At 38.4% G+C, this 26,080-nt stretch overlaps 1 long non-coding RNA gene across 1 annotated transcript; it reads left to right on the top strand.

The window, feature by feature from the left end:
* LOC125081862 (uncharacterized) lies at positions 1 to 26,080 on the top strand. The gene is made up of 3 exons (XR_007121810.1): positions 1 to 120; positions 21,053 to 21,058; positions 26,046 to 26,080. It is a non-coding gene; the product is annotated as an uncharacterized LOC125081862 (long non-coding RNA).

Genomic DNA, 26,080 nt, shown 5'->3' with positions numbered 1-26,080 from the left:
CCCCTTTCTCAACATCCTCTCCAACACATGTTGTTTACTATTTTGTTAATTTTGGCCATTCTAACTGGTGTAAGGTGATATCTCAATGCGGTTTTGATTTGAATACCCCTGATGGCTAATGTATGTTCCCCCCTTTTTATTTTCAGCAACACCTGTGTACATCCCTTAGGAAAAAGGCAACATCTGAACTGTTCTTTGAGCAATGTGTAGGCCTTAGGCTGGTGGAGAGGTTCAGGGAGGATGCTCCAGGTGAAAGAAATAATAGGACCCATCAATGTCTGCTCACAGGATGCTACGAGACTACCTGCTTGGAGGGGAATCTGCAACCCTGCCTAAAAAATGCCCAAGGTACTCTTAGCTGAACTGTAAATTCCTTCTTTCTTAAAGTGTGGTGTGCAAAACTTACAATGTAGGGCCCACGTTTCTGCACATATGCTTTACACTTATTAAACTTTTTAGTTCATACACCTGCCTTCATGTATTTGTGGTCTAGGGTCATATGTGGTAAAACCCAATGGGACCACAGTGGTGTTAGTGGACAGCTCTGCCATGTTCCTGACCTTAGGGGAAAAGCTCTCAGTTTTTTCCCATTGATGATATTCACTGTGGGTTTTTCATAGATGGCTTTTATGATATTGAGGTATGTACCCCCTATCCCTACACTTTGAAGAATTTTGATCAGGAAGGGATGCTGTATTTTGTTAAATGCTTTTTCAGCATCTATTTAGAGTATCATATGGTTCTTGTTCTTTCTTTTATTAATGTATTGTATCACATTGATTGATTTGCGGATGTTGAACCAACCTTGCAGCCCAGGAATAAATCCCACTTGGTCGTGGTAAATAATCATTTTAATGTACTGTTGGATCCTATTGGCTAGTATTTTGATGAGAATTGTTGCATCCATGTTCCTCAAGGATATTGGTCTATAATTCTCCTTTTTGATGGGGTCCTTTTCTGATTTTGGGATCAAGGTAATGCTGGCCTCATAAAACAAGTTTGGAAGTTTCCCTTCTCTTTCTATTTTTGGAACAGTTTCAGGAGAATAGGTATTAATTCTTCCTTAAATGTTTGGTAGAATTCCCCTGGGAAGCGATCTGGCCCTGGGCTCTTGTTTTTGGGGAGATTTTTGATGACTGCTTCAATATTCTTATTGGATATGTGTCTGTTCACATTTTCTATTTCTTCCTGCTTCAGTTGTGGTAGTTTATATGTCTCTAGGAATGCATCCTTTTCTTCCACATTGTCAAATTTGCTGGTGTGTAGTTGCTCATAATATGTTCTTATCATTGTATTTCTTTGGTGTTGGTGATCTCTCCTCTTTCATTCATGATTTTATTTATTTGGGTCTTTTCTCTTTTCTTTTTGATAAGTCTGACTAGGGTATTATCAATCTTATTAATTCTCTCAAAGAACAAGCTCCTAGTTTTGTTGATTTGTTCTACTGTTCTTTTGGTTTCTATTTCATTGATTTCTGCTCTGATTTTTACTATTTATCTTATCCTGCTGGGCTTAGGATTTCTTTGCTGTTCTTTCTCTAGCTTCTTTAGGTATAGGGTTAGGTTGTGTACTTGAGACCTTTCTTGTTTCTTGAGAAAGGCTTGTATCGCTATATACTTTCCTCTCAGGACTGCCTTTGCTGTGTCCCAAGGAATTTTTTTTAAAAAAGATTTTATTTATTTATTTGACACACACAGAGAGAAAGTGTACAAGCTGGGGGAGTGGCAGGCAGAAGGAGAGGGAGAAGCAGGCTCCCTGCAGAGCAGAGAAAGTCTGATATGGGATTGATCCCAGGACTCCAGGATCCTGAACTGAATCCTAAAGATTTTGAACAGTTGTGTTTTCATTTTCATTTGTTTCCAATAATTTTTTTTTAGTTCTTCTTTAATTTCCTGGTTGACCCATTTATTTTTTAGTATGATGCTCCTTAACCTCCATGTATTTGTGTTCTTTCCAACTTTACTCTTGTGGTTGAGTTCAAGTTTCAAAGCATTGTGGTCTGAAAATATGCATGGAATGATACCAGTCTTTTGGTACTGGTTGAGACCTAATTTGGGTACCCAGGATGTGATCTATTCTGGAGAATGTTCCATGTGCGCTAGAGAAGAATGTGTATTATGTTGATTTGGGATGGAATGTTCTAAATATATCTGTGATGTCCATCTGGTCCAATGTGTCATTTAAAGCCTTATTTCCTTGTTGACCTTTTGCTTAGATGATATGTCCATTTCAGTGAGGGGAGTGTTAAAGTCCCCTACTATTATTGTATTATTGTTGATACGTTTCTTTGATTTTGTTATTATATGGTTTATATAATTGACTTCTGGACTATGGTTTATATAATTGACTTCTCCCACATTAGGGGCATAGATATTTAAAATTGTTAGATCTTCTTGTTGGATAATCCCTTTAAATATGATATAGTGTCCTTCCTCATCTCTTACTATATAGTCTTTGGCTTAAAATCTAATTTATCTAATATAAGGATTGCCACTCCAGCTTTGTTTTGATGTCCATTAGCATGGTAAATTGTTCTCCATCCTCTCACTTTAAATCTGGATGTGTCTTTGGGTCTAAAATGAGTTTTTTTGCAGGCAGCATATTGATGGGTCTTGTTTTTTTATCCATCTGATATTCTATGTCTTTTGATTGGGGGCATTTAGCCTATTTATATTCAGGGTAACTATTGAAAGATATGAATTTAGTGCCATTGTATTGCCTGTAGGGTGACTGTTACTGTGTATTATCTCTGTTTCTTTCTGATATGTTACTTTTAGTTTCTCTCTTTGCTTCTAGGACACTTTCAATATTTCCTGTGGGGTTGGTTTGGTGTTTGCAAGTTCTTTTAGTTTTTGTTTATCCTGGGAGCTTTTTTATCTCTCCTTCTATTTTCAGTGACAGCCTACCTGGAAACATTATCCTTGGCTGCATATTGTTCATGTTTGGTGCTCTGAATATATCATGCCAGTCCTTTCTGGCCTGACAGGTCTCTGTGGATAAATCTGCTGCCAATCTAATATTTCTACCATTTTATGTTACAGACCTCTTGTTCCAAGCTGCTCTCAGGATTTTCCCTTTTTCACTGAGACTTGTAAGTTTTACTGTTAACTGACAGGGTGTGGACCTATTTTTATTGATTTTGAGGGGTGTTCTCTGTGCTTCCTGGATTTTGATGCTTGTTCTCTAGATGAAATTAGGGAAATTCTCTGTTATAATTTGCTCCACTATACCTTTTGCCACTCTCTCTCTTTCTTCTTCTGGGTTCCCACTTCTTATGGCATTATTTATCTCTCAGATCTCCCCTCGTGGTCCAGTGGTTGTTTGTCTCTCTTTTTCTCAGCTTCTTTATTCTCCATCATTTTGCTTTTTATATCATTAATTCTCTCTTCTGCTTCATTTATCCTAGCAGTAGGAGTCTCCATTTTTATTGTGCCTCACTAATAACTTTTTTTTATTTCAACTTGGTTAGATTTTAGTTCTTTTATTTCTCCAGAAAGGGATTTTATTTCTCTAGAATGGGATTATCTAGTATCTTCCATGCTTTTTTTGAGTCTAGCTAGCACCTTGATAATCATCATTCTGAATTCTAGTTCTGACATATTACTAATGTCTGTATTGATTAGGTCCCTAGCTGTCAGTACTGCCTCTCGTTCTTTTTTTTTTTGAGGTGAGTTTTTCCATCTTGTCATTTTATCCAGATAAGAATAAATAAATGAGAGAAAAAAAATACTAAAAGAGTAGCAATGACCCCAGAAAAATATACACTAACCAAATTGGAAGAGATCCAAAACTGGTGGTGGAGTGTTTGGGTGGGGGAGAAGAAAGGAGGAGGAAAAAGAAAAGCCACAAGTGTGTGGCTCTATGAATAGAACAGAGCCACACACTTGATTTTGGGTGTATTTTGGTCTGTTAGAAGAAACTCCCTCCCAATATTTTAAAAAAGAAAAGCTTATATACTTAGAAAAACAAGGGTAGATGATGAAGTATTGAGTATGACTATAAAGATGAAAATTTAAAAATATTCCAAAAAAGGAATTGATAAGAAATTGGTTGAAAAAAGAAAAAAAAGAGAAAAGAATGTGAAAAATGTAGAACAAAGCCATGTTCTAGATTTAGGGTATATTTTGGCCTGTTAGAAGAAACTATTCCAAAATTCTAAAGAAAGAATAACCTATATGTGTACAAAAGATAAGGTTAAATACAACGAAGGAGTAGAATATGACTATAAGAATGAAATTTTAAGATTTAAAAAGATTTTTTAAAAAGGTATTGATAAGATAAAATAGTTAAATGTTAAATAGGAAAGAGGAAAAAATATAGAATAAGAAAAAATAAAATTAAAAAATTTTACTTTGAAAAACTAAAGAATTATGGGAAAAAAGCCGTGAATTCTATGTGCTATAGTCCTATAACTCTGAAGTTTTGCTGTTCTCCTTGATCAGTGAACTTGGTCTTGGCTGGATGTTCTTGCTGATCTGTGGGAGGGACCTGTTGTAGTGATTCTCAAATGTCTTTGCCCGAGGCAGAACTGCATCACCCTTGCCAGGGGCCAGGCTAAGTAATGTGCTCAGGTTCGCTCTCAGTAGCTTTTGTTCCCCGAATGCTTTCCATATAGCTTTGGAAGACAAGAATGAAGATGGTGGCCTCCCAATTTCTGGTCCCATCGGAGCCAACAGCTCAGGGCCCCAATCCTCAGTGCGCCCCCCCAGTGAAAAGCAGTCAATCACTCCCGTCTCCCCAGTCTCTGGCCACACTCTGTGCTCACCCAGCCTGTGACTGAGCATTTCTATCTCTGGCCTATGGCCCTGTTTGGAGTCTTCAAACCCAGTGCAATCCTTCACTGCTCCTTCTGGACGTGGAAGGAGGGGTTCTCCTCAGAACAGCAACTTGTGGGGTTCCTGCTAGAACAGTGGTCTCACTGTGCCTTGGATCATGGTTTAAGGTAACCCAGAGCTGAGATTCCACTCCTTGGCTTTGTTTCTGCAGCTGGCTTCCCTGCCCTGATACCTGGGGCTCTGCCAGTCTCAGACACCTCTGGTCTTTTTGTGACCATATGGGTCCTGAGACCACACTGTCCCAGTGAGGGCTCCATCCCCTGCTTAGCATCTGGAGCAACATTCCTCAGTGGAGCAGACTTCTAAAATGTCCGATTTTGTGCTTCGCTGCTATATGGCTTGCAGGGAGCCGGCCCCTCTCCCGCGGTCTATCTTCCCTTGTATCCCCTCAGATTCACTTCTCTGCATGTCCTACCTTCCAGAAAGTGGTAGCTTTTCTGTTGCTAGAATTGTTGCTCTTCTCTTTGATCTCCTGTTGAGTTTGTAGGTGTTCAGAATGATTTGATAACTATCTAGCTGAACTCTTGGGACCTGATGACTCCTGGGACTCCACCATCTTGCTCCATATATATATATATTTAAAGAAAGCACCATATGTTGTTTAACTTTCTGCAATCATAAAAATAATCAATAGAATTAGAAAGCTACTTAATTGTTATTTTGGTAAAAATTATTACACATGTAATACATATGAGGCATATAAGTGGAAGTAAAATTTAAGGCTAAGCATACATTTTTTTCAAAATTACTCATTTCTCACCACCCAAAGGTAGCAGCATAAATGTTTTCTTATGGATCCTCCTAGATAATTATATGTATCATGCTAAAATGGACTTCCACACTCTTATTAAATTCTTGAGATTCATTTGAGTATTGTATAATGATCATTTTCAGTCATGGTCAGAGAGGCTTAATTTATCTAGATATGTATGTATTTAAGTTGCTCAAATACTTTACTTGTTGTGGACAGGGTTTATTTACCTGCCTGTCTAGAGAGCTGGCTAGATTTCATTGATCTGGACCCCTTCCTACATCTGGGGAAGTCCTGTGGCAGAGATTGCCTTCCATGGTAGAAGCTGAAAAGCCCAGATTCATGTTCCCCAAACTGCCTTGCAGCTAGGGTTTAGGTGCAAGGTCTCATTTGGACCATTCTTTGGATCCTGAGGCAATACCTGAGGCTAGTAGAGAATCCAGTATGGGGTGATGGCAATGGTGGGGAGGGCGGGCAGAAATGCACAGGTTCCAGAGCACAGTGGCTACTGTTATTGTGACCCCATCAATCTGGCCTATGGTCTCCTTTCCATTGTGCTCTCCATTGCTACTTCGCTTCCCTTTCTCCTATGCTTCCCTAGCCTGTTTCTGGTAATTCTGGAAACTATTCAGAAATCCTTTAAAAAATCCTTTTCCTTTGTACATCAGCCAGTCTTTCATTACTTGGAATGAAGAACTCTGATTGATAGAGTGCTCCTCTCCATTTCACCAGAAAATGGAAGGCCTAACTGTGTTTAGGAAGATAGTGAGCCATCTAAATCTTAACCATCTTCAGGGAGCCTAAAAATGTAGACTAGCAAGAGCTTTGGAGATGGTCTTCTCATGTGCATATATTGAGGGCAATTACTGCCTGCAACAAAGAGATCTAGAAGGACTGTTACCTGCTATCTGCAGGATATTAGGAAAATCAAAGAATTCCCTGGGTAAATATATATGGGTATGTGCATACATGTGTACATGTATGTAAATGACCTCTAAAGTGGTGGAGTTAGACTTGAGTTTCCTTCAGATTTGGAATTTTATGACTTTTACGTAGATCAAGAAATGTTAGACTTCAGACCATAGCTCCTAATTCTGAATTCTCAGTCCCAGTAATTGCACAACGTGGAGTAAGTATAAATAATAATTAAAACATCAAGGAGACATGGAGCACTGGGTGTGGTGCATAAACAATGAATGCTGGAGCACTGAAAACAAATAAAATAAAATAAAATGGAAAAAACAACAACAAAAAACAAAAACAAAAACAAAATCAAGGAGACATACAGGGAGCAAATCTATGTCTTTCTTTTGAAAATTTGAGCTCATTTGATCTTTTGGTGAATCAGTAGCTACACAGATATTCAGATGGAATAATTTGTATTGATGGAGGAGCACTGTGTGTCCTGTTCATTGCTAAAGACACATATTAGTCTTTCACAATAGTAAGTTATTAGTTTCCTGTATTGTACTTCTTGATATAAAAGAAAGTTCTTAAATATTGTTAATACTGTGTGTGTTAAGTATGCCCTTCCCAATAGCACCTCTAGACCCCCCAAATCTTATCTCAAATGAAACTTTGAAGATTAAAACTGTCCAAAGTTGACCTGTGTGTGCCTAGTAGGTCATGGGCAGTCAACTCTACACTGTCCCATTGATGTTTGGAGAATGAGTATTCATCTGCTTCCAGTGACTCAAAACTTAGCAGTGGCAGAAGCATGAATATTCATAGTATTTTCACGCTAGAAAGAATCTAGTTCAACTTCTATATTTTAGAGATGAGAATAAAGAAGCTGGGAGAAGAAATGACTTATCTAAGGTCATATTGGTCATATAACTATTCAAGTTCAGTGGGGAGATTGGAGCCTGGAACCCAAGACTTATACCTTAAACAGTGTGATGGCTGAGACGGAATTTCTCTAGATCACTTGTTGAAACCCAGAGACTTATACATAGTGGGCACTCAATCACTAAATGCTGACTATCAGTTCCATCACAGCACAATTTTTGCTATGACATGTGTACTGAGGAATCTGAAAAATATTCAAAGATTCAAGTTTTTAAAAATAGAACTGATATTTTAATGCTGGGAGACAGTGATTTATTTTAGTACTTAGGTTTAGATTCAAGTTCTCAGGACTATGACTGTTCATCCTATATGGGAACAGATGCTAACTGACCCAGTATCTTTGATTCTGCAAGCTCGAGTTGGTGTAAGATGGTGATGACATTGCTTATCTCTTTAAATAATTTATCAGAATATTAATGTTGATGTCAAGCAGGTGTTGGGGCCATTTAACTGGTGCCCTGATTAATAGGCGATTATTACTCCATCAAGGTATCTGACATAGGCATAGCTTGGCTCAGTGATGGTGTTCTTATCCTGGCTGGGGAAGAATTATTTGCTTAGGTTTTGATCTGAAATACTTAACAGTGTATTAAATAGCACCAACACTTATTTGAATGTGACTAAAGGAGAATAGCAAATCTTCTCCAACAGTGTCTGAGGACTTGTTAAAATATAATTTATCAGATGAGACTGATAGGTGCTGACAGTAATATTCCAATCAAGTCAAAGGGGAGCAGAGATCAAAGCCCACTGAGGATAAATTCAGAAGTATGTGTCTAGATTAATTTTGGACTCTTGGTAATTGTGACACAGCTGATCTGATTTCTTAGATCTCCTCTGCCTCATTCCATACTTCACTGAAATCTCATCCCAATTAAAGGCTCCTCTTTCATTTTCTGCATTAGTGTGCTGACATTTTTTTTCTTTTCCAGCAAGAAGGGATTGGACCTCTTTTTGTACATGAAAAAGTAGTCTCTTATATCTTAAGGTTTGCAGTTAGTTTTCTGGAGTTAGAGGTCTATTTGAATATGATAAAATGAAAAAAAGTATGTTCTTCAATACTTATACATCCAGAGTTTTCATATTAGGGATAGTTCCTGGTAAAAGACAGGTGGCTTTGGATACTCCAAGGAAAGAATTCTGCTCTGAGATTTTTCACTGAGGAATTCCCTTTCATGGAATTTAGACTGTGGCAGGGACATTTTCTGGGTTCTGTGTTCTACAGAGAGTGTTGTGAACATTATTTATACATTGATGTTAGCTAGGAAATGGGAGAGGAACAGAAATGACCTTGGGTCAATAGTTACTGCTATGAAAGAAGCTGAAAGGAGGTGGGATGTGTAGTTGACAAAAAAAAATCACACTTTATTTTCAACAAACATTCTGTCATCTAACATGCTGATAATTCCATTGTTCCATTACTGGGCACTTCTGTGAAGATAACAACAACAACAACAACAGCAGCAGCAGCAGCAACAACAACAGTGGTAATAATAACAACCCGAGTTACTATGAGATTGTCCTTTTTAAAAAACTGGGTTTTTCAAAATTAAAAAAAAAATAGAGGAAATCTTTCAAAAGTGAAATAATGTGTGAAACCTACACATTAAACAGAAAAAGCAGAGCTCTTTGCTGCTTATCGTGTTTGCAGGAATGGTGTGGCTGAGCCTGGCTTATTTGACCCCCTGTATCTGCTCTCCCCAGGCCTGGATTTCCCACACAGTGTTTGAAAACACCCCTCTATAATTTCAAAGAAAATATCTACCTCATTCGGTGTCATTTTAGTATAGCATATTTAAACAATCCAATTCTGATTTGGAAAATATCAATCTATATATTTCATGTATGTTGAGATTCTCTATGAACTAAAATAGAAAACCCATTTTCAGACCTTGCCAGATAGCAGTATATTATCTAAGCAGATTGTATAAGTGGTTTCAGTAAATGGCTTTGTTTATGATTACATTTGAAGGGTGTCAAAAAGCCTGTGAGTAAAAATATCTCCCTTTTATAAGATTAGAAGTCATACCTGAAGGAGAATTCTGTGAGGACCCTTGATTTAAGTGGCCTCAGTAATTACCTTATCTAAGTAGGTAATATATTAGCAGGGAATTCAATACAATGTGAGGAGAATGTGTTGAATGCCTATGATGTGCGAGGTACTGTAGCATCTTCCTGGAATACAAAGATAAGTAGGCATTTCTTTTTCTCAGAAAGTTTATGGTTTGGTACTGGATCTTGGCAAGTATACACTTACTTATATGATATAATTCTTGTTTGTGGCAAAACAACTATTTTAGTGGAATGATACTGGTGAACTTTGGGGGAGCCATGCTGCTGAGTGAGGGTGGAGGTCACAGTTCTATGGAATTCATGGGTAAATTGGTGAATTTGATATCAGTCAATGAAATCTATGTCATACAGATAAGGTAGGTATATTAAAAACTAACTTTGTTCTTTCTGGACACTTGAATTTTACATCCTGGTGCTGTTGGAATGTGCCTGGGAGAGATCAGCTGATTGGATGTCAAGAAAACTAACAAGGTAGAATTTACCTTGGTTAATTCATTCAAGTCCAAGATTTAGACTCAGAATCTCTATGTGATCCCCCAGAACTAATGAAACCTGGGGATATTGCCTCAAGTTTGCAAAGCTTGCCGAGAAGGATATTTAAAGCTATAGTAGAATTACAATGATTAATTTGCTATAAACATATATCAGTGTCAAGTGGAAAGTCTGGAGAATGAATTTTCTCTTGAGAAAGTTTCAGAATGTTGTTGGGTGATCATGAAATGAGAATAAGAATTATTTTTGTGATTTAAATATTTAATAATATCAGGCTTTGATGCTACCATCTTAACATTAGGCCTATACCTTGTGGCTGATAGAATATTTGGACCTTTGGGTAAAAATTCTGTCCTTGGATTTTCTGTCTCCTAATTACCATATTCCCCACTATGTTCTCCCTGAGGGTATAAATTTCTTTTGTATCTTTCCAGAGATACTCTGTGTATATATTTCACCTAAATGATGGCTAAAAACAATATGATGCAACTTGCCTTTTTCTACTTAATATATATTGAGGACATTTTTCCTATTAGTAAAGTACTTATTTTTTTTTAAAAGCTGTAAAGAATTCTACTGTAAAGAGTGTCATCATTTATTTAACCAGTCCCACATTGACGGGCATTGATTATTTTGAATCATTTGCTATGACAAAAAATGTAGCCATGGAGTATCATCTATCTCTTTGTAATCTCAGTTGACGATAGTGGTACCAGTTCTTTTCCTTCTTCAATTTGATGTTCCTCAAGATTTACCCTCTTCATGTCTCACAGTATACTCACTGACCCTGGAAATCTTTTCTCATGACTTTATCATCTATATGCTGATGATTCTTACATCTGTATTTCTTTTTTTTTTTAGATTTTTATTTTTATTTATTTGACAGAGAGAGATCACAAGCAGGCAGAGAGGCAGGCAGAGAGAGGAGGAAGCAGGCTCCCTGCTGAGCAGAGAGCCCGACGCAGGGCTCGATCCCAAGACCCTGAGATCATGACCTGAGCCGAAGGCAGCGGCTTAACCCACTGAGCCATCCAGGCGCCCTTACATCTGTATTTCTAACTCACATCTGCCCTTTCCTGTCCAGAACTCTATGTGAATTGCCCATGGTACCTTCCATTGGGATATTCAGTGTGAATGTCAAGTTTGATATATGCTTCACTGGTTCTCTTGATACGCACCATTTCCATGCCCCCGTCAAATATGTTCTTCCTCAGTATTCCCTGCCTTGATGACCAACAACCCAAACTCCCAGAGACTCAAGGTAGAAAGTTGAAAAAAACCACAGCCCCTCCCTTCTCTTCAGCATCTTCATGCAGTCAGTCATCAAGTGTTTTGATTCCTCTTCTCTTATACTTTCACATATCTTTTTTGTTCATAGGGTCCTGTGGTTCTTGAAGTGTGGTCCCTCGACCAGCAGCATTAGCATCACCTGGGAACTTACTAGAAATGCAAATTCTTGAGTTCCACCTCAAACGTACTGAATAAGAGACTCTATGGCTCATAGGGTTCAGTGGTGTAACAAGTACTCCATGTGATTTGGATGCATGCTGAAGTTTGAAAAGCATACCTCCAGGCCCAATTTCTTAGTTTAACCATCAGTTCTCTTTTGTTTCTGGATGATTTCTGCAGTCCTTGTCTCCAGACTTAATCACCAGAAGTCTCACATAAGCCAGAGTAATGTTTCTGAACTTCAAATCTGACTGCATTATGTGTGTTTAAAAGTCCTTGGGATTTTTCCCAATAAAGCTCAAGCTCTCCTTAGTATGACACAGTGCTCTGGCCCCTAGTTTCTTCTCTAGACTCATCATCTCTCATCAACTCCTTCTTTACACTCCAAGGACTGGCTTTGCTGAAATACTTGTAATTCCCAAACGTAAATCATTTTTTCTCTCATTCTTCATTTGTCCCTCTCTTTTCCACTTTGTCTCCAACTTTCTTTCTCCCTCAGTTACATTATTTATTTCCTTTACTGGCTACCCTGTCCCTGTAAATAATATCTTTAAACCCGTATTTCTCATTCCCTCAGTGACTGATGACTCTGTAGCTAGAGCATGTTTCTTTGATGTGGTATGAGGCTCTCATCCTGGAGTAGGGATCCTGACTGGCGTCTCCCTATAAAAAGGTGTCACATTTGCTTTGATGGACTTCACTTCAAGGGAGCGAGAGGAGTGATCAGCTTTTCATCAATACTTCCTGCTGTGTTTGATGGTTTGGACCTCCTAGACTCTGGTATACCCTGTATCCTCCTAACTTCCTTTCCTTTGCTTAATGTTTCCCAAAGATTTGTGAAAACTGTATGATTCTCTGTCATTTAATTGTACCCCCCCCACCCCCGTTCCCTGAGGGTACTTTTGCAGTACTTTTCTTCCCATGAGTACAAGAAGTGTGTGTGTGTGTGTGTGTGTGTGTGTGAGAGAGAGAGAGAGAGAGAGAGAATGAGAATCCCTTCGTAAACTGGAATCACTGGTGAAGTTTTATTTTCAATTGGGTATAAAGAACACATGTTCACAATTGCATAACTAGTAGTTTATGGGTCACAGATTGTCATTTTGTTGCTCATTCAAAGAATATGCAGAGAACAGACACATATTCAATCACTTGGCTACATTTGGCCAATGAAATGTTTACATTTGGTTTGCATTCTTAGTATCTTGATGTTTTCTTACCTTTTGGTAGCAGGGTGCATTGAATATGTGTTACTTATTGATATTCATAAGTATCGTTTTAGTTATGTCCTTAGTGTATCTCTCAGTGTCCTCTAGTTCCTCAGGAGTTGCATAACGGTGATATTATGTCATTTTTTTTTTTTTTTCATTTACTGGCTGGAATACATCTCTAAAGAGAAACATTTCCTTGTCCATTGTTTGGTTAGAACAGTGGTGCAGTTTGGGTAGTAAAGGCAGAATCAGTATTTGATTTTTTCCTTTATGTGTAAGTCTTAGTTGCCTATCATTCTCCAAGAGGACAAATAAGGGTTTTTTTCCTCCTTTTAGGTAATATTGGGAACTCATGGGGTTTAAATAAATGTGGTGTGTTTTAATAAACTGCTTTTATTCTTATTGATGCACAACATTTCCCATTTTGGCCAGTGTAAATCCCTTCTTGTGGACTCTTGAGTCCTTCTGACCTGATTTCAGTCATCTATGATAGTTATAGCTGCCTTGTTATCTGTCATAACAAGATTTTGCAGGTTAGCTTCTATATTTCCTTCCCATTTATCAAAGGTTAAGAGGAAAACACAAACATTTCCTAAAAATTTTCCTGACTTAGAGTGTCAAGTTTGAGCTTTAGTGGTTCTTCATGATATTAAGCTTCGCAGGACAAACCTTCTGAGGTACTGGTTCTGAATGTGAGTTGTGCTATGCAGAAGCCTAGCTATTTTGGACCATGCTTGCCTTCACTGGCACTGTGCAGCACTGAGACACTTTTGCCAGGCTTGGTCAGGTCGTTTCTTCATGGAATAAATATTGCCATACTAGGGGATTCTCCAGGAAAGATATCATCATTCAAGAGGAAGCAATTCGGGATATTACACATATCCTGTCCTGGATTGCAAATGACATCACTTCTTTTTTTTTTTAAACTGTCAAGTTTTTCTGACTATATATTTCTCCCCTCATCACTATAAGGCATTATGTTCTCTCAAAAGATATGTTGGAGTACTAACCAACCCCACTACGTCAGAACGTGACCTTATTTGGAAATAGGATCATTGTGGGTGTAATTAGTTAAGTTGGGGTCATACCAGAGTCAGGCAGACCCTTAATCCAGTATGACTGGTTTTTATGTAAGAAGAGGGAAGACAAGGTGAAGAGAGACACAGAGACACCATGCGATGATGATGGAGTCAGAGTGATGTGGCTGCAAGCCAAGGAATGAAGACAGCTGATAGCTACCTCCAGAAGCTAAGAAGAGGCAAATGAGGATCCAATCCAGAGCCTCAGAGGGAGCATAGCCCTGCTGACACCTTGATTTTGGAATCTAGCTTCCAGAAATGTGGAGAATGCCTTTCCGTTGTTTTAGGCCACCCAGTTTGTGGTATTTTGTTACAGCAGACTAGGGAAACTCATATGACCATCTTCAGCAATAATGTACTGACCTGGCCAGTATAATTATTGAATTATTGAGTCAATATTAGAAGGTGTTTTTTTTTTAAACGTTGATGTTTTAAAGATTAGAAAGGAAATTCTTAGCATTTCTTAGTTTGTACTTAACACAGAGTGGCTCAAATCCTCATTGAATTGATGGGGAAAGGGAAGCCCCCCCCCCCAGAAGAAAGTGATTTTCCCAAGGTCACACAGGTGTTATGTTGACAGAACAGAACCAGAACTCAGATCTCAGAATGCATAGTTCAATGCCTTTACCATTATATATATATTTGAATAATTCCAATTATTTTCAAGTTCCTTTTAGCTCTAGAGTCTTTCTCTTCACCTCCTTCTTTTTATCTTTGCAGTGAAAATTTAATAACATGCAATGCAGTGTGCCTAATCAATGGAGTGTAGCATGAAGCTCAGAGGATAGTCTGTCCTTATGCCCCAAAATAAATCCTTTTATTGTATTCACACGGATTTTGTGAAGACAGATTTAGGTTTTACTGAGCATCTTTGAAAAACCTCTATGTCTCTAGAGGTCAGTGTAGCTTAAAGAAACTTTGTTTCAAACTATATTCAGTTAACATTTATTTCAAGGCACTTTAATCAAAGGTGATTATAAAACAGTGGCCTGGGGAAACACAAATTAATTCAAAATAACAAATCCTATAAACACTAATATGTGAAATACTTATTTGACACATGGAACTTTTCACTGAACCAATAAGCCTTAATATATTTGTAAATAATTGAGTTAATTCCTATATGTTTTAATGTGTAAAATATTATCAATTTTGCTTAAAAATATATGACTCAACCATTCTAAATTCCTTTTAGGAAAAAATGTTTGCACTTCTATTGAAGGCTGTTTGAATGAATATTTATGACTAGTCATATTATTTCTCTATGATGACATTATGAAGCAGTTATGTCTTCATGTTCATGTGGCATTTCATGCAGAAGAAACTTTGTGAGCTACTTGGGATAGAGAATTCCTGTGGGGAAAATAAGTGATGCCATTGAGAAGTTTGGTAAATTTCTCTGACAACTATCAGTTTAATTATTTACCAGAGTTTTCAAAAATTCTTTTCCTCTCTTGTTCCCTCTTTCTCTCCCTTTTCTTTCTTTCTTTGTTGGGATAGGGTAAGGATGAATTACTGATAAAATTAATAGGTTTTGCACCATCAGTAAGAAATCTTAGGTGAAGGAGAGGCATTTGGGTGGCCCAGTCAGTTAAGCCCCACCTTTTGGTTTCAGCTCAGGTCATGAGATGGAGCCCTAAGTCAGGCTCCCTGCTCAGTGGGACATCTGCTTGAGATTCTCTCCCTCTGCTCCTCCCCCACTCACGCATGTTCATGTGCGCACATACACACTCTCTCAGATAAGTAAATAAATCTTAAAAAAAAAAAAAAAACCTCTTTGGTGAGCATGCCTATTGAAGGGCTTTCCAATGAGCAAACAGTATCATTGAGGCAAGGGATGGAGAGGAAGGAGGATCTAGGTTTACTGAGTTTCCTTGGGGGCCAGGCAGCTGCTAAAAGAGCTAATGCCCTTACCAGCCACGACATGAACAGTTCTGCTACTATTTTTTCCATTTACTGGAGCTCCATAGATGATTTTATTTGTAGAAATGTTTCCATGGTTAGGATCTTAAAAACACTGGATAGCAAATTAAAGACAGGAAATGGTGAGTAAAGAGTGCTGATTGGAAGACGCAAACAGACTGGAGGAATGAAAAGCAGTAACTAAAAGTCTGACTCTAGGGCAAGAGAAAGAACACCCAAAAGTGTGGACCAAGATGTCTCTATTCTTAGCAGTCTGGGACCATTTAGTGTACAGGCAAAGACTCCACAAACCTCAGCAGCTCATAAGGGTATTATTGTCATTCTCATCATTCAACATTTATTGAACCTTAAGAGTGTGCTGGGCACTGCTCTAATAGCAGAGGATAGTAAAAAATATTTAGTACATATTCTTCCCTCCCATATTCATCTGGAAGAATCCTGGACCCCTGACTTACCACTTGGGTGAGAGCTTTCCAAAATTGGCACCTAACCACATTGAACCATGACTTGAGAGAGAAATGAATCTTTATTGTTTTAATTTCTGAAATTTTAGGGTGTATTAATTATAGCAGCATAGCTATTCTTTTTCTGAATTACACTTAACACTTATTTAGTCATTCAGGACACTTTTATTGAGCATCTAATATGTTCAAGGAATGGTCTAGCCTAAAGTCAAACTTTATTCATAGTATCTCCTGGTGAATAATCCCATAACAGCACTGTTCCAACAGGTTTTTACAATCTAGAAATCCATTAAAATTTTGAAGTTATGCACCTCCTGTTTACTCTTATCCTTCCATTCTTTTTGATCCTAGCTATTAAATTTTAACACTTGTGTCAGCTTTTTTTTTTTTAAAGATTTTATTTATTTATTTGTCAAAGAGAGCGAGGGAGAGAGAGCGAGCACAGGCAGACAGAATGGCAGGCAGAGGCAGAGGGAGAAGCAGGTTCCCTGACGAGCAAGGAGCCCGATGCGGGACTCGATCCCAGGACACCGGGATCATGACCTGAGCCGAAGGCAGCTGCTTAACCAACTGAGCCACCCAGGCGTCCCGTGTCAGCTTTTTAAAGTAGGAGAGTTGATAGTGTATTTTGACTGTCTTTTATTAAATTCCTTTTTGACAAAATTTCCACTAAACTGATGAGAGAGACTTAAAGTAAGATCACAGTATCTTGTCCAAGATAGTTTTGAGAGTGTTGACAGATACAGTGTAGAGTTTCTTTTATTTTTCCTTTATCTGACACTCACTGACTTAATGATGCCAAAACATCTGCCCACATGAACTGGAGAGATCTGAGCAGAGATTAAAACCCTTGATCACCTTGGGAATTCTGGTTTTGCTTCAAGAAGTTAAAAAACCTAAATTTTTATTGAAATGGATTTGTGTGTCTTCTTTCTGTCACATCCAAATTCACATTTGAATGTAGGAGTCTGATGTGAACACCCATCTAAGAGTAAATTAGCTTTGGGGTGCTTGGGTAGCTCAGTTGTTAAGCATCTGCCTTCAGGTCAGGTCATGATCCCATGGTCCTGCGATGGAGCCCTGCATTGGGCTCCTTGCTTGGCAGGAAGCCTGCTTCTCCCTCTTCCACTCCCCCTGCTTGTGTTCCCTCTCTTACTGTGTCTCTCTTTGTCAAATAAATAAATAAAAACCTTTTAAAAAAAGAACAAATTAGCTTCCAATATATTTTTAAATCCTCATCACTATTTTCATTGAACAGTGCCCGATACTATTATTTGTATGGAAACTAGAGGTAGACCTAATCTCTGGAAAACAAACTGTTGCTTTTAATTAGTGTCATTTCATGTTTTACTAAAATGAAGTTGTAGGTGGGTTGGAAGATGATAGCTAATATATAGTTTTGACATTTTTTTTCTCCTAAGTAAAAATGGTTATGGAGTACCTGTGTGGCTCAGCTGGTTGAGCGCCTGACTAGTGATTTTGGCTCAGGTCTCTATCTCATGAGTCTTGGAATGGAGCCCATCCTGTGGGCCTCTGCACTCAGTGGGGAATCTGCTTGGGATTCTCTCATTCCCTCTGCCACTCTCTCCACTTGTGCATATATGTTCTCTCTCTCTCTAAAATAAACAAATATTTAAACAAAAAGCAGTTGTATTATTTTTATGATTATAAATACCTTATGTGAACACTTAAAAATTGGAGCAATATAGAGAACATGAAAATGAAGAGAGGAATGCCCCAAAACCTAGAAAGAAGGAGAGAATTGCTAGTCATATTTTGGAGTATATCCCTTCAGCCTTCTTTATTCACAAGCAAAAACACGCATACACTCAAAGGCAGATAGTTTTACATAAATAGAATTGCACTATAGATATTTTTTATTTAAATTTTTACCACAATCTGACATGGATGTAGTTGCCCATCAATAAATCTAGAAGTACAGAATCATCTTAAGAACTATAAATTCCCTTGTAGGAAAATATCACAAGTCTTCTGTTGATGGATATTCAAGTTGTTTTCAGTTTTTCATTATTATACGGTCCAAAAAATTATAAATAATGGTGCCATGAACTTAATGTGTATATATCTTTGAATTTGTAAGTAGTATAATTATGAGGGTGAAAGTGCTGGGAGAATTTGATATTCCCAAGTTTAATATTGCTGGAACAAGAGCATATTTGTCATTTGGCTAATGCATTGGCAAGGTAGTGGAAAGAAGAAACATGACTAAATTTCCAGGGCTTGAGAGATATGCAGTTCCCTCTTCCAATCTACCAGGAATGAGCCAAAACCACCTAGGATACATGAGAGCCTGAGCTGCTTCCAAACACCATCCTTTAGGTCTTTAAAATCTTTCTTTTTTATGGAGATTTGTATTTCAGTGTGTGACAGTCTTTGGTGTTTCAGACAAATTATCAAAGTTTAATCTAAGATGTGAATGTAATGTAAATTTTGTATGGGTGGCAAGAAGGGGAGGGATTTTGTTGGAGTAGAGTAATGCAACACACCATTTGCAGTTCTCCTGCTTCTTCTCTTGCTCCCACCATCTGTGGAATCCCTCATGATGCAGTTTACTGTTGGTGTGTGGTGAAGTCATACATGAGCTCCTGGAGGTTTCCTCCTGGCTGCTTCATTCACATACCTCTGCTGAAGATGAGGCCTCTGCTGTCTGTATCACCTCATCTCTTTCCATTGCCTCACATTAGATAAATACTCTGAAAAGGCAAGTTGGGAGAGGTTGGAGTTTTAGGGTTGAGACCACAGGATCTGGAGTCTGTATTAGTTAAGGCTATGGTAACAACAACAAACCCACAAAATCTCTGAAGTCTTATGGGATTAGAAAATCAAGAGTTTGTTTCTTACTTTCAGAAAGTCTGATGCACATCTCAGAATTCCCACAGAAACTCTCCTCCATGTGGTGCCACCTGGATCCAGGCTTTTCCTCTGTTTTGACATTCTGCCATCTCACCTCAACTCTTGGTTTCTGGGGTTGCCACCCTTCCATGGCTCAGTTCATAAGAGATGCACATCATTGCCATCTGCTCATAATTTGTTCTGCTCACAGTCCATCGGCCTTATGACTGCAGCTGGACCACGTGGAGGCTGGGACGTTCAGGGTAGGGCTCAGACTAATTGGTGAGCACTACTGTTGGGCGCAGGCAGACCTGGTATCAATTCATAGTTCTGCTTTTTGCTGGTTTGTGAACCTGGACAAATTTGTTAATATTTCGTTGCCTCAGTTTCCTCGCTTGTAAAACAGGGGGCAGAATACATCTTTCACATGGTGCTGAATGAGATGTATAAAGACACAAAGTAAGTTCTCAAGGAAAGAAACGATAACTACTAGTACTAGCAGGAGTCACCCTGGGAAATGAATATAATTATCGCTGGTCAGGGCTTAAATTGTTATAAAGAATGTGTACTAGGAGATCAGAGTGGTGAGAGTTCACTCCCAGTAGGGCTGACAAAGGAAAGCCTCATACTGGAGAAAGCATTTGAGTTGGGTTCTGAAAAATTCGCTCCTCCTCCTTTAAATCCCTGGAGGAAAAAGAAGTGTTGCAAAGACTGGGGCATTAGGGAGAAGAAAATTAGTGCTGAGGAGATTTTAGTGTGTTCTGACCTGAAATGAAAAAAAAAAAAAAAAAAGACTAAATGACAAGTAAGATGGTATAAGTTTTGAGTCAGTAGTCTGTGATTTATACATGTAAGACCCCAATCCTGGTTTCATTATTCTGGGGTGTGCTGTGAGGCTGAGTAAAAATAATTTCCCTCTGAGTTTGGACAACCACAAGATTTGATCTCCAAAATTCTGAGGTAGGGGATGAAACAAAGATGAAATAAAGAGGAGCCTGGTTCTTTCATAAGAAGTCTGAAGCACAGTGATAGCTACATATATATATATATATATATATATATATATATATATATTTTTTTTTTTTTTTTGATACCTTTCAAACAAAAGAAATTTACTGAGTTTAATTATGGGGATGAAGGGTGAATAAGACTCATATGGTATTTTTAACTACCCTAAAGGGTATCATGCTCAATGAAATGTCAGAGAAAGACAAATACCATATGATTTCACTTACATGTGGAGTCTGAAAAAACAAACGAACAAAAAGCAGAAACAGATCTATAAACACAGAAGACGAACTGATGGCTGCCACATGGGGAAAATAGGCAAAAGGGGTAAAGGAGAAGGGGAGTTACAGGCCTCCAGTCATGGAATGACTAAGTCATGGGGATGAAAAACCTAGCAGAAAGAATACAGTCAGTAATATTGTAATAACTTTGAATGGCAACATGGTAACTGCACTCATTGTGGTGAGCATTGCATAATGTATAGAACTGTCTAATCACTATGTTGTACACTGAAAAATAATATAACATTGTATGTCACTCTACTTCAATTAAAAAATAATTTAAAAAGTGGTGACTAAGGTACTTCCTTGCTTTGGGACCAGCCTGGTCCCTGGCTCTCTGATCTTTGATTTAAGAGCTCAGCTTGTGAACTTCACATTTCACCCTTGATTTGGAGGACTTGTGAAATAGAAACTCTCTGGTTTGCTTGACCTGCCTTTCCCCTCAATTCTTGACCCTGCTTATTTGCCCAATTTTGGGGGCTCCTCACAACTTTTGGTATCAACCTTAGTTGGCCCATGCCTCAGAAAGCCTCTTTGGCTTGGCTGAGCCAAGACACTCTACCAGCTCAATCCTAGGAAGCCCAGTTTGCTGCTTTTATGCTGGTGGCATCAAGAGTGAATGCCCTGGATTTCAGGCCACCTCTGTCTAGAATCCTGTGCCTGCCACTTACCGACCAAATGACCTGAGTCAAGACCCTCAACCTCTTTGTGACTCAGTTTTCTCACTTGGAAAATGAAGATAATAGTAATAGGACTGACTTCATCGGTGGTTGTGAGGATTATGTAAGGATTAAGTTGAGTGCCTGGCCTGTAGTAGTGCCTGGCCTGGCCTGGGAATGGAGTAATCTTTAACTTTTGCCCCTCCCCCATCCCGTTTGTGGCCACCTTGTTACTAGGAATGAAGTAATCTTACTTTTTAAAATTTCCATCCGGTATTATTTAGAGCAAGGTTGCCCTAGGAGGACAAGGAAGGAAGCCATTATTGCGGCCCAAGAGAAGCTGGAAAGGCTCCACAGAAATGATGACACTTGGACGGGACTTGGATTGATGAGTGATTTCATAGAGGAGGTCTTGGAACGAGGGTAATCCAAGAAGAGAGAGACTGATAGAAAAAGCTAGATATGAGACAAAATGGAAGTTCATTCAACTCATGGAACACTGGATGAATGGAGGGGTCTGAGGAGGAAGAGGCATGACAAGTGTCAAGGCTGGAGAAGTATGACAAAGGAAAATTAGGACTTCAGTACTAAAGCAGCGAGTTGGTCCTATACTCCTAGGCAACAGGAAGCCAATGAAGATCTTCAGGCACGGAAATGATTATGGTCAGGTGTGGAAGATCACACTGGCTGTTGTGTGAATGATCAATTACAGTGAACTGGAAGTTTAGCAAGAAAGTCCAGCTGAGGAGGCTGTTTCATTAATCCGGGTGGAGAAATAATGCGAGAACTTTATATAATGAGCCATTAGTAATGACTACCCTCCCCCTTCCTTCTTCCTGTTGGATTTTTGGATGGTGCATGAGGTTTTTTTTTTGCTTGCTTTGTTTTTTTCTGTTCCTGTATATTTATGTTTTGCCCCAAATGCATAATATGAAAAAATTCAGTCCTTATAGTAAAAGTTCACAGTATAAACCCAATACACTGCTTTCTCCCTACTCACCCATTGCATTAGTCAACTTGAAAACCTTCCTATGGCCAATGGAGCCTATGGTGGGTTAAAATGTATTTGATGCAGTACCGTAGCTTTAAGTATGTATGAGCTTCAGTGGCCCAGAAGTCTGCCCTTCCTCTGCTTCACTTGTCACACTATTAGCAATATCCCTGGGTGAGTGACCTAGGGTTAAGGATTAAGTTTAAAAACCATCTTGGCATTTTTATGCTTGCATTGGTTGGACTTAGACTGAGATTTCATTAAATATTTAATTTTATTTGGTTGCTGCAGGGTAAAGTCTAAAAGAACTCCAAATGGCCTTTTATTTTTACAGTTCACCTGCACTTCTTGTTACTCTTAAATGAAAGGATCTTGCTTTCAGATGCAAAGTTATTTCAAGAATTTTACTAGCATAGGCATTATTTCAAGTGTTTTGAATTATGTTACCTATAGAACTAATCCATCAAGAGCTTTGTAAAAGCCCTACACAGGTTCAGAGAGTGTGTCCAATTGGAATTCTAAGCCACATTTCCTGTCCAAACCTTCCCTTCATTTACCAAACTCATGTCCTCCCCCCACCCCTCCTTGTGTGGCACCTCCAGAAAAAGTAGCAAAGCTACCTATGGTTTTGGAAATTCCTTTTCTCAAGGCAGCTAGAGCAAAAATCTACAAAGATAAAAGAAAACTCTCACAGAGATTTTTTCCCCACACGTTTCTGTTTAGCTCAGAGACTATACACATGCCAAGCAATGCAGTGTTCCTTTTCATTAATATTGAGTGAAAGGTTTTTAGAGTCAGCCCATTTGCTACTCTTTGAAACATTCCTCTTCATTAAGCAACCTTAGAAATGTTTGGCCCAACCTGATTAGTAATCGGGTTCCTCTTCCCTTTCTCTTTTTGCTCGGGTCTTCAGAGTAGGAGAAGGTAACTGGTGCTGCCTCTTTTCCCCAGGGGCAGTTAATAAATGTGGTAAAATTGCTGTTGGAAGCATCCCCCTCTTCCCTTGGAGGATTTTGAGTTTTTCAGTGGGCTTTTTGGGGAACCTCCAGCGGACAATGAAGACTCTTTTTGTTATTAGCATCTTTTGTGACTCTTTCGGGGTGTGCTGGAAAGATTCACGGAATTACAGATTGTCTGTGCTTCCAAAGCCACTAGAGGTCCCCCTTAATTTTTCTTTCCTTTACACCTACATTGCCATCTTCATTGAGAAACCGTCCCTCAGTTTCTGTGCAGCCAGCCTCTGGAGGAATACAAGAGCTATCTTCAGATATATGAAAGTCCATCAAGTGGAGGAGGATTTAATGTTTTGAAATAGAGCTCTGAGTGATAGTACCAGGGTATGTAGGTGAAAATGTCAGGAGGCAAGCGTTTTCCCCAATGTATGACCTGCAGGTCTGCAGAATGCTAATGGGTGCTGGGATTGGAGTGTGGAAGTTTTCAGGGTTAAATATATTAGGAAATACTGCATTAAAGTGGTTAAATGGATTTCTTTATCAAAGCCAATGGATGTTTAAGTATCTAAAAGGAGCATATGATATATGCATATCTGACCATGGAATGTTTCATGGAGCAGATTAAAGGATAAGTATTCCTGAGTTAAGCACTGAGAAAGTTGACTTGCTGCCTAGCATGAGGATAAATTTTGCTATTATAAGTTAGGAATCTTAGATGCGAGTTATAGATGCAATCAAATGCTGTGGGACCCCGAACACAAATATAAACACCTTGGGATTCAGTTTATTTGTAAAACAGGAAGTACAACTGAATATTCCAGAGGTCCCTACTGATTCTAAATTGCTGTGTGGCATTGAGACATAGAGACCCTCCCATCTCTTGAGGTGTTCACATATGAATTGGACCCCACAAATGGGTATGTAACACAGGGCATTTATGCTGGTTGTTAAACACATTTTCCAGCATACCACTCACTTCCAGAGTCTTATCAGAAGATTATCTTTCAGTTGTGTCTCTTCTGTAGTTATGTATAGCATTGCCAATATTACTACCACATTAACTGCAAAATGAAGTTAATGATAGTGTTGATTTCACTTTTAGATATTTAGGGTTTACTTTATTTAACAAACGGTTAAATATTGGTTCAAAGATATATACTATTTTGCTAGAATATGTGATATTATTATAAATGGCGACTCATTTTAGTTTGGAATTTAAAAGACTAGACGAGTTTGTATTATCAATGTCCATAGGGGTTGAAAGTAAGTATCATGGTATTATTTAAAACTAGGTTCTTTCCAGCCATGTATAAGGGGACATTTAGAATGGGGGAAAGAACATGGAAAGTTGATGTTTTGCAACAAAGACATTTTATCTCTTCCTGTAGGTAAATTTAATATAAAGTATTTCTTAACTCTGTCCCAATAACTGTTGGGGAAGATAATTTTAATGGGCAATGAGTACCATAAATGTCCTGTGTCTGTAAGCAGAATGAATATGCTCTTAGATGTCTGATCTATGAGATAGAGATATGATGGTCATGTTCAGCCTGACACTGAGCAATTTGGACTCTCTCTTGGCTATTATTATTATTTTTCTTAAAGAGTAGTTTTAGGTTTATGATAAAATTGAAAGGGAGGTATGGAAATATATACCCCTTGCCCCCATATACACATAGCCTCACCATTATTCATATCTACTACCAGAGTGGTACTTTTCATTTTTTTCCCCCAGAGAGGTAGGAATAGAGATATATATAGAGAGAGAGTGAGAGAGAGGGTGGGGAGAGGCGGAGGGAGAGGGAGAGAGATAATCTTATGCTAGGCATGGAGCCTGACATGGGGTTTGATCTCATGACCCTGAGATTGTGATGTGAGCTGAAACCAAGAGTTGGACACTCAACTGACTGAGTCACCCAGGAACCCCAGAGTGGTACAGTTTTGTTTTTTTTTTTTTAAACCAAGGATGAACCTATATTGACACATCATAATCACCCAAAGTCCACAGTTTACATTATAGTTTACTCTTGGTGTGGTTCATTCTATGAATTTGAATGAATGATATATATCCACCACTATAATATCATGCAGAGTATTTTCAACTGTCCTAAAAAGTCTCTGTTTTTTTGCCTATTCATCTCCCCACCATGACCTGTCAACTCCTGATCCTTTTATTTTTCCCATAGTTCTGCTTTTTTTCAGAATGTCATATAGTTGGAATCATATAGTTGGTAGACCTTTTGGATTGGATTCTTAATTTAGTAATATGCTTTTAAATTTCCTTCATGTCTTTTCATGGCTTGGTAGCTCATTTCTTTTTTGTTTTGTTTTGTTATTTATTTATTTATTTTTAAAAATGTTTGTTTGTTTGACTATTTATTTATTACCATAGAATGTATTACTTGTTTCAGGGGTACAGGTCTGTGATTCATCAGTCTTACACAATTCACAGCACTCACCATAGCACATACCCTTCCCAGTATCCATCACCTAGCCACCCATCCCTCCCATCTTCTTCCCCTCCAGGAACCCTCAGTTTGTTTCCTGAGATTAAGCATCTCTTATGGTTTGTCTCCCTCTCTGGTTTCTTCCTGTTTAATTCTTTCCTCTCTTCCCCCATGATCCTCTGCCTTGTTTTACAAATTTCACATACCAGTGAGATCATATGATAGTTGTCTTTCTCTGATTGACTTATTTTGCTTAGCATAATATCCTCTAGTTCCATCCATGTCATGGCAAAAGGCAAGGTTTCCTTTTATGATGGCTGCATAATATTCCTGTATGTGTGTGTGTATCTCACATCTTCTTTATCCATTCATCTGTTCATGGATATCTAGGCTCTTTCCATAGTTTGGTTATTGTGGACATTGCTGCTATAAACATTGGGGTGCACGTGTCCTTTCATATCACTATATTTGTATCCTTGGGATAAATACCCAGTAGTGCAATCACTGGGTTTAAAAAAAAAATTTGTAAAAGAGTTTTCAACTTTTTGAGGAAACTCCATACTGTTTTCCAGAGTGGCTGCACCAGCTTGCATTCCCACCAACAGTGTAGAAGGGTTCCCTTTTCTCCACATCCTTGTCAACATCTGTTGTTTCCTGACTTGTTCATTTTAGCAGGCTTTTTCCTCATTGTAGTTTTGATTTGTATTTCTCTAATGCCAAGTGATGTTGAGCATTTTTTCATGTGTTGGCCATTTGGATATCTTCT

The sequence above is a fragment of the Lutra lutra genome, chromosome 1 (assembly GCF_902655055.1).
Source record: "Lutra lutra chromosome 1, mLutLut1.2, whole genome shotgun sequence".
Lineage (NCBI taxonomy): Eukaryota > Metazoa > Chordata > Mammalia > Carnivora > Mustelidae > Lutra > Lutra lutra.
The sequence above is the reverse complement of the archived record's forward strand: the minus strand, read 5'-3'. Positions and strand labels throughout refer to the sequence as shown.